The following is a 10,668-nucleotide window of genomic DNA, read 5'->3' on the forward strand; positions in this document are numbered from 1 at the left end:
AAATAGTCAACAGAGAAAACATGTTCTAATAAAAACAACTGAAAGGATGATACTATTCCTGTACAAAATTATCATACCCTTTTACCTGCTAGAGTAGGATGAACATATTCAAGGCTTTTGCACAAGCTTTGCATTTGTTACTGTCATAAATGATGTATGACTGACACAGCCATGTACTTTTTAAGCTCAGACTTTAACAATATTATTTATAGGTAAAATTTAACTATTTGTGGGCTGGGGGTTTAGCTCAGTGGTATAAGCACCTGTTTAGCAAGCTCGAGGTTGTGAGTCTAATCCTTGGTTCCAATTTTTTTTTTTTTTTACTATTTGCTAATACAGTGAACTACTTAGGTAAGATACTGAAATATTTTATCATCAAAATTTTTCTTGAAAATATAGTTTAATATAAATTAAGCACAGTAAATAATAAAATATGTTGATATTTGTGATCAAATTATTTTCCTTTTGAACTTTCTGTACTTATTAAAATAATTTATATATTTATTTTTAAAATACATAATTTGCAATTATATAACACATTTTAAAACAGTGGTAGATAATTTGAGAAAACATTGATCCTATTGTCTAATGCCTTAATTTTAAGATTAGTTCATAAAGCCTCCCATAAAAATGTGTTTTTTTTAAAAACTAATAACAGCTAATTATAACACAAGAACCTGTTTGGTGTTTCATTGTTGAGCACTGTTTGTTCTTAATTGTATCTATTTAGAAAAACAATAAAATAAACAGAGAAGTTCAGATATCTTTGTTACCATGTATTATGGTATCAGGAGATGGTTCTCAATTTGTTAGCAGAAAACTGGACATGACACAAGAAACAGCAACATTTATTAAAACAAAGGTAAGCTCAAAGTGAGTGAGCTTGTTCTGGTGAAAGGAACATACACAAGCACCACATGCATAGAGTGCATGGTTTTAAATGTTGTGCTTGATTCAGGCAATGTTCCATCTGGGTCTCTCAGAGCACAGTTGGCAAGCGTAATTGATAGATCACTGAGCCATGTCAGCGGTGTCTTTTGCACATATTCTTTCTCATAATTCATTGTAATAATTGCATATATATGAATGTAGTCTATATGCATGAACTTTCAACGAGCTATAGGAGAAGAACAGTTATTACAGATGATGAAGTTAGGTCTGGTGCACATGTGTCTTTGTTTAGAATTTGGAATTTTGCAGAGAAGGCTTGAGGGGATGGGTTCTATGTTGGTTCCATTCGCTACTGGTGCAGTAAGTCCTGGAGCAAGGGTCACACAGTATTGTCCAGGCTCAGGCAAGTGAAGGAAAGCTGTCCCCCAGTGATTGGAAAGGAGCAACCGTCTGGCCCCAAATTGTGTTATCCCTATTATGTATATCAAATACAGACTTTATTTCTTTGAATAAATTCCTGGACCAACAATTTTTCTAAAATATACATTTTAAAAATTCTTTTTTATGATTTCATCAAAATAATTGAGTACTTAGGAATAAATTTAACCAAAAAAGAAAGTATTTTACATTGATATATATATATATATATATATATATATATATATATATATATAATATTAACAGAAGAAACTGAAGAAGACACAAATGAATGCAAAGTAGACTATGCTCTGGCATTAAAAAACATTCACATTATTAAAATATTTATATGATCCATATTATCTGTAATTTCAGTACAATCTCCATTAAAATTTCAATTGCATTTTTCTAATAAATAAAATAAAACCTCTAAAATCTGTGGGTCCATGGAAGGTTCTAACTCATTAGGCAATTTTGAAAAAAAAGAACAAATTTGCAAGCATCATAATTTCTGATTTAAAATTTTAATATAAAGTTATATTAATCAAATTGTCATGGTAATAGCAAAATAACAAACACAAAAAACCAAGGAACTATATACCATTTTAAAAATGTATCTCAATGTTTATGTATTGAAAACGTAATTTTCATTTTAACAATGCTGCTAGGTAGCATATATAATACAAGGGGATTAGGTCATTAGAACTCTGTTCTAATGATTATTAATGCCATTATTATGGGAATTAGTTATCATAGAAGCTAACTTTTGATTAAAATGATGAGCACATTGTGCTCTCCTGTCTTTTGTGTTTCTTTCTGTTGCTGTGGATTAGTACAATATGTTGGCCTTCATCAGCCACCATTCTTTTGCTTTTTCTGTGCCAAATCCATTAATATTTATTATTGGTTATTCCATCTGTAATACTGAGTGTTCCAGCAAAAATTAGGCCAAAGCACAGAACTTATGCTAATAAGTGAAACCATTACCATACAAAGAAATATAAGTAATAAGGGTTAGAAAACTTTGCAGGAGTAGGTTAGAAAATGCGTAGATCTGCAGCGAATGAAGTGTTAAATTGGATTCAAAAGCAGAGAACAGTAAGGAAATTATGGAATTTCTTAGCTATTTCTTATGGAGATTTGATGAGAAAGCTAATAGTAAGTAATATGGACAGTAGAGACCATTCTGATAAGGTCCCAGGTGGAAAGACATATATTAGTAAGAATTAGAGCAAAAACTATCCTTGGTTTGAAAGGGGAAAGAAGTGGGCTGAATTGTGTTTTTGCCCTAGGAAGCAATTAAATGTTAAACTTTCAAGCAATAAAATAAGATCTTTTAAAGGAGAAATATTTAAATTAACAAAGCATGTGTGCTATTTTATGACTACTTTGAACCACACACCGTAAGAAACAACAGGGAAACTTTTTAAAGATTAAATTTATAACTAAAAGATAAAAGTATAGAAAACATGGAAAAAATGACATCATGGCCTTTTAGAGTGGACAAGATGGATCCAGGAGTGCTAACTAAGGGTCTCCTAAACAAACTTGTATTTAGGTGATTAGTATTATGCAAAATATCCTCTTTCCTGAAAAGGAAAAAACTATCCTGACAGCATTTCAGAGACCTCAAGCATGACTAGAATTCTGAAAGTGTGGAATCATTTCAAAGGGTATCAATGGAGCATTCTACTTGGTTGCTGTCTAAAGTCTTGCTTACAATGTATTCCTCACATTTTGGAGCAGTCATCACAAATGCCCCAGCTGCACTCAAAAACGATCAAAATGGTGATCCTTGATGATATTCTCTGGGGCTAATTCTGCAAGCATCTCAAATTCAAAACTTGTGGATGGACGTCTTCTTTACCTAGATTGTAAAGAATGCCACTGGAACTGAGGAGCCAGACAGATTGTCACATTAGTAAGACAACTGAAGAGTTATCTAATTGGGCAATTTCAAGGAGAATGCTGTGGTGAAAGTGAATTCTTAGGAAACCATTTTAACCAGGACAATGCAGCTGTTGCTGCAGGTTCACACTTAATAAAGAAAGACCTAATGTTCTTCTTCAGGCTCTGGAATGCCACAGAAAGCGAGAATCCAGATACTGAGCCTGGACACCTACTTGATGGACTTCAGCAAATGTAGCCCTGCTGGGAAAACTGTCTGAGGTTTGAAGTTGCAATCTCCCCTGAAATACACCCAGAAGGTAAGATACAGAGTAAAAGTAAGTGGTTTAGGATTGCCTTTGGACTTGTTTGAAGTTTGATAATCTTTTCTTTTTTTTTTTTTTTTTTTTTTTTTTTTTCTTTTTCTTCACTTTTTTTCCTTTGGAATTCAAAAATTATGTGAATGTATTTCCAATAACTGTTATAGCACACATTTTAAAAGTAGAGAACGTGTACAATTTCACAGACTCATAACTGTAGAGGATTTTTCATTAGTATAAAATTTGTCTTGAGTATTATCCATGTGTGATTTAGATAAGACTTTAAAGTTTCAAATTTATGCTGGAATGGGATGGAGCTACAAGAATAGAATGAGTGTAATTTGTGTTGTCAGAAAGATATGAGTTTTGGAAACCAAAGGCAGAATTCCCAGGTTTGAATATGTCCTGCAAAGTTTTTGTGCTGTAAATTTAGTACAAAAGGTAAGAGTATGGCAGGATTCAGCCTAAGAAAAGTGCCTTTGGGGCAAGAAGTCTCTTCTTATGGATGATGTGTGACCAGTTTAATAGAAACGGATTCCTTATTGTGGAACATAGTTTCTGATAGAAGAATAAATCCATCCCTTTAGTTTTTGGTCTGGCATAGTGGGTTTTCATATTCTTGCTATGGAACACATAACTTGAATCCCCGAGCAGATGCCAGCATCTTAGTTCCCTACTTCCCAAATTTCAGAATCATTCATTAGCCAAATAATTTTTTCATTATTAAAACCTACCAAGACTCTGGTATTCCACTACCTCAGGAAAAGTAAGATAGGACAGAAAGTTTGGAGGTTAATTCATGTATATAAAGCCAACTAATTTTTGGCGAAAATATCAAGAAGTCATGATGAAAAAGTAGTTTTGCAATACATTATACTGGACAATGGAGCCATATTTTAAACACTATGGAGAATTAAATTCAAATTGAATAAAGTTTTCTGGATATGAAGACATCAGCCTACACAAGGAAAGCATATGAGAAAAGTCCTTAATATTAGTTTTGGCAATCATTATTTTTTAATATGGTAATACTTAAAAGTCAGATAACAAAATAAGAGTAAATAGGACAATGACAAATTAAAAAGTATTGTGTAAAAATTTAACAATTTAAGAAATGATAATGTAAAAAAGCAGATAATGAATATATAGAGAAATATTAATTTAACATTTATCTAGGAATTCTTATCCAAATATGTAAAAAGCTAAAACTCAAGAGCAAAACATAACAAAACACAGATACGCACACATGGCCAAAAATATAAAATTGCTCAGCAGGTATATGAAAAACATCAGCATCGGTAATCATCAGATAAATGCAAATTAAAAATTAGATATCACATCACACCTCTTAGCATAGGTTTGACATTACCAAGACAGAAAAGAGACACAAAAATATGGCAGACACCAAGAGAAAAGTACCTCTTGTGTACTGTTGATAAGAATACAGTCACTAGGGAAATCAGGGTTATCACAGTGCTTTTTACTGGGGCACTGGTGGATTCTAGTTTCACAGTTTCTTGTACATCATGAATAAAGAATTAAACAGTTGGGCCAGGGATTTAGCAGAGTGGCATAGGCGCCTGCCTGGCAAGTTTGAGGTCATGAATTTAATCCCTGGTACCACACATGCACATGTGCACGCACACACGCATACACACACACACACACACACACACACACACACACACACACACAGAATTAAACAATTACATAAATACAAAAGAGCAAGCCAGCAAAATTTACTGAGGCCACTGAGAAAAATGAGCTTGACCTGAAAAGAGAATTAATATGAGGGTTACCAGTATACATTAACCTGAGTTGTTTTTCTAAATCCCTCCCAGAGGAATTTCCAGAATGCATTTGCTCTCAGCTGTCACATTCTTTGTGTAAACCTTGTATGTCATTTTCCATAATTCACTTTGTTATAATTGTATCTGAGAGATGCAATCTATATGAGATAGAGTAGATAATGAATTTGCATGGTCAAGGGTTACTTTTGGGCCCTGCAGTGTGATTGTATCTATGTCTAAGTTGGTAATGTCTCCATGAACTGACCTGTGTGCTACTTGTTCATATGTGGCTATTGTTTGGGAGTTAGAGGGTCAGGTTCATAGGCAGGACCAGGTCTTGACAAAATGTTTCTTAACTAATGATTAAAAGAGAGATATAACATGACTCACAATAACTATTAGTGTAATAGAACAAAATTCATGAATGAAATAATATAAATAATATGGGAGTATATTAGTTAAGTATTGAGGTATATCTGAAAAAAATTAATCAATGATGGCCACTGAAAACTTTATTACTACTTTAAACAGTGAAGTATGTATATTAATTTACTTGACTTACTGTGGATATATTCTACTTAAATTAGGAAATAATCTTAATATTTTATTTTTTAAAATGCAGAAATACACCTATGCCTGAGCATAAATCTATTCATATATATCCATTCACATATACTGTACAAAAATAATTATGTACCAGGTAGAAAAACATTTAAATTTCAATGTTTAAAGGGATAATATACTACTAATGCCTGCCTGGTCTACTTTTCTCTAGCATTGTCTTCTGTGTCTATGATCTAACATATTTTAAGAAAGTGATCAAACTGCATTTGAGGAGATGGTTGTGTGCAGGAGAAACACAAATTCACAATGGCCAGGTTTATGTGCTTCCCTAGGGAATGAACAGAGGCTTGGAATATTTGAATTTCCCATTATCCCAATATCCAGATTTCTCATTATCTCCTTTGGAGTACACCATCCTTTCTCATCTACTAAGACCAAGACTAAGAATAAGATTAAGACTAAGACCAAGACTAAAAAACTAAGACTACTAAAACTAAAGACGCCCCAGGGTATGATCCTCATTAGTTTAAAATCATCACCACCCTTTGGGTCATTCGATAATGCCCTTCTCAATCAATAAATGGCAAGGGTCTGGCTGCCTTGGGGCCTTTTGTTCCCCATGCACATCTAGTCACCCAAGATCTCTCTTGCTTGCTATTTGTCTCTTGCTCTTTCTCTTTGGCTTTGCATCATAACACTTCATAGGAGACTGGAGACTCACTGCAAATGTCCTTACTATAAGCAGCCAATATCTCATTGACAAATGCTTCTTTGTAAGTATTTGTGTGTACTACAGAATTGAGGCTCATGTGATGGGGTTAGTGATCTATTTGTTAACTTGAAATGATTAATCATCAGAATTGTTTTTTTGCTTTCAATCAGTAATGTAAACAGAGGTTCAGTACAAGGAAACACTGCAAAAAAGGAAGAAGGCTTCCCACAGTGGCTAAGGAGAGCAAGTTTCATAGTCAGTTCTGACATCATTGAAACATGTGCTTGCCACTTTCTGGATGGCAGAACTCTGAAGAACTGTTATAGTTTCTGGTCAAAGTATCAATACCCTCTGGGACACAGGTGAGCAAAGTCTGACAAGTGGCATGCAGCAGAAGGAGTAATGGTGCCACTGGGTGCTTGAAAGGTTTTGGCCCAGACAGGACACTGTAGCCAGGAAAGCCACAACCGGAAGCAGGAAGCCCCATCTTGCCCTGCCCCTAGGAAGTTACCTGTGACACCATCTTCCCGCCCCTGGGAATTTACATATGGCGCCAAACCTAGGACCAATGGGCTACCTGTGTATCCCTAATGCCCGCCTTAGGTTCCACCCCAAACCGAGGCTATTTACAGGCCCCCACGCCGCGTGTCCGCCGGAGAGATCGCCGGACACCAGCGGTGGGGGTGCCAGTCATCTCTCTCCGTGTTCTCAGAATAAAGGCCGCTTTTTATTTTATATTTCTCATCTTTTGTTAATATTTTTTATCTTTTGGAAATAACTCTATCAGTGCTCATTGTGTTTGCAACAGAAAAAAAAAAAACTATTGGATTATTTCTCAGGACACAGAAATAAAAAAGCCAACTCACAGTTAAGATGGAAAAAGTGAGCTAGTCACACAGTGTGACTGGGCTCTACTCTGGTACTGTATGTATGAAGAGGGAGCTAAGAAGCTATCATTCTGCAGGAATGAAGCATGCTTATGTGTGAAGCTTGGGCCATGCCTGGTCCACACTGATATGAACATTAACTTCAGCAGGAGATCTTGCTAAATGACAAGTGTCTGCAGATCCTTTTAGTGCAAACTTGTGGAAGTGAAGAGAGAGTGAAAAGAATGGAAACTGCACCTCTCAGTCTTTTTCTCCCTCCTTTCTTCTCTTCTGTTGCTTCTCTGTTAGAAATACAATCAGGAAGAACAGAGAAAGTGAAGTTCTTTAATTCAGACCTATCAAAGTTGGGCATCTGATGGACAGGCACACTTGGCTGGTCCCAGCAATGACTTCAACTCCTTGCACAGAGGTCCCTTCCTCTTTTCCCCCGCTGGCTGAGTATTTGAGAAGGAAGCACAATCTTTCAAATACTGCCTAATTAAGCAGTTTCTAGTCCCTCTCCTAATTTGAGTTTTAATTTTTTATATATTGCCTGTTCGTTCTTTAGGACTCTCAGAGAAGCTGATCCTCTTGTTTAAAGTTTAAAATACATAATCATGCAGTTAAGCAGTTCCAAAGTTCCCATTTATCCCTAGCTAAAATATGTATGCTTTTCTTCTTCCTCCCTCTGTTAGTACCTACATTGTACAAAGGCTTTCTTTGTAGTTTATTTCTTCCCAAGGTCCAGTTTGCTTTGAGATCCTCTAAATGTGTTAAGATTGTCTTTCGGTAATTTTCCACTTAGAGCTAAGTATTTCATCTTGAAGATGAACCACTCCAGGTTTCTTTTTTTTCATCCTTCACCTCTCTTTCTATAAAAATCTATCAAAATCACTCTCTGTTTAGAACCCTTCCTCTCACTCTCTTTCAGTGTATCCAACCCAGATAATATATCTGTCCTCTGATTATACTTCTCTGTGTATGATTGTTCAATGTTAAAATGGTGCAGTTGGTTTAAGATACACATCTAATAGAAACTAGGCTACATATTTTCAATGTGATCTTTTTCCAGGCTAGTAATAGCCATTGTGATACTCTCAGTAATGAATGCTACTTCAGTGAGCCACATAATAACCTTTTCACTTGGTACTCTTTAGTGTACCATGTTGTTAAGCTATAACGTGCAGTACGTTATATGTTTTAGACGCATTTTTCACTTAAGTTTCCAACTTTCAGTTAAATCAATAAACACTTTTGTTGGGTCTGTATGTGTGTATGGTTTGACTGTATACATGATTTTTCTTTATCTTCCCTCATTCATAAATGTAACAATCATTGAACTGCTTTTCAGAATTAAGGTAGAATTTCTTGGAATTTGTCTAAACTTTGAGCCTGCAGATAAAATTTTATTAGCAAATAGGAGCTTCACTGCTTTGAGTCTGAAAACAATAAGTGACAGTTATCTTGAAGAGTAGCACCTGAATGCAGGTTTTTCTAACTGTATAAAGATAAGGAAGTACAAATATAGAATGAAAGCAGGAAGTTATCACACTCTATAGAGAACTTGAATAATAAAATCTTCAACAGAAACATTGGTAGACAAGAAGAACAGTGCCTCACTCAGTGTTATGACTTAAAACAAGCCTCTAGCATTCTAATATCTGGAAAGAATAAAGGCGGTCTCATCAATGAACAAGACACAAGTTTTCAAAACCTTGAATAAATGGGCTTTGTGTTATAAGTATTATGATCTAAGCCAAAAGAAATTATACGCTTTGCACAACTGAATTTGTGAACTGAATTTTACCCATGCTGTGTCTTGGTAGGTCATGGTGTCTTTATTAAGAAATAGGATGTCTTAAAAACTGTGAAAGCATATATATTTATTCATTCACAAGATAAACTGTTGTTTTTTAATATTAAATAAAACTGGAATAAAAACTAAATAATATAAAATATAAGGCTTCTAATGTAATAGTAATATAAAAGGAAAATGCTACTTTAGAAAATGTATAGTTGTTTATAATATTATCAGAAAAGTAATACTAAATGTGATATACACAAATATACAAACACATATATGGTACATAGTCACATAATTGATTTGGATTAGCATTAATTTTCCAACTCCCACAGAGTATTTCTTCAAGGGTTAACTATTTTCTGTATGTTCAACAGGATACATTATTGGATAGGAACCCTGAGGTTTTGAGAGTGTGATTATTTATAAGGGTGCTTATACATTTGTTCACATTTGAGAGAGAGACCGTTAAATTACCTCTAGGGAAATATGGGAATTGAAATGTAAATTGCTTGCAAAATAGTTTAAAAAATTACTTCATTTTTAGAAGCATGAGATGTCTCTGGATGGATGCCCTAATTTTTGGCAAGGATATACTACTTTTAGCTTCCAAGGTTGTTTGCTACTAAATGTGTTGTTGCCTTAGATGCCTAAACTATTTAGGACATGAACATTCCAAACAAATATATCTTCCAGGGGATAATCACAGTTAACCATGTTAGAAATTCAATCAATGGGAGATTCACAAGATTGTACATTTATATCTGGATTGGTGAAGCAATGTAAGAAAGAGAGATTTTATTCAGAGAATTGGAAAGCACAATTTTTGTAGTAATAAAAATAAGTAATAGTTAAGCCGTAAGACATTAGGTGCATTATTTAACACTAAGTATGGTGGACCACTGTATTTTTTAACAGATTTCTTATTTGAAAGAAAGAGAATAAGTGAATGATTTTAAATGAAATGATATCTGGACAAATAATTGTTTAAGAGCACCTTAATTATAATGAATAATTAATTTTCTGCTTAATAGTGGTAAAATTGAATAGGAGATCAGTTAAAACAATCCAAATAGAATACTGTTAAGATATTCTAGGTAAAAGTAGAAATTTCTGTGACTAAGCTAGTGACAGGGGTGATGAAACTATTTGCTCCAAAACAGGTGATAAAAATTATAAAACCAAGTAAGATATAATATGCATAGGTTAACATTCTGGGCAATATTATGATTTTTTTTTCTTTTATATCAGTTATAGTTATATATATTTATAATCACTAAATATCTGTCTGGTATTTGACAATGATGAAGGTATTTGAAAGTGAGGAGGGGAATAAAAGTAGATTACATCAAGGACAGATAAGAAAAGCTAAGTGAGACACAAATAATAACCCACTGTAATACTGTGATTTCATTCAGTC

The sequence above is a fragment of the Cavia porcellus genome, unplaced genomic scaffold, assembly GCF_034190915.1.
Source record: "Cavia porcellus strain 051 isolate PalLab524CR breed Dunkin Hartley unplaced genomic scaffold, mCavPor4.1 scaffold_15, whole genome shotgun sequence".
In the NCBI taxonomy this organism is placed as follows: domain Eukaryota; kingdom Metazoa; phylum Chordata; class Mammalia; order Rodentia; family Caviidae; genus Cavia; species Cavia porcellus.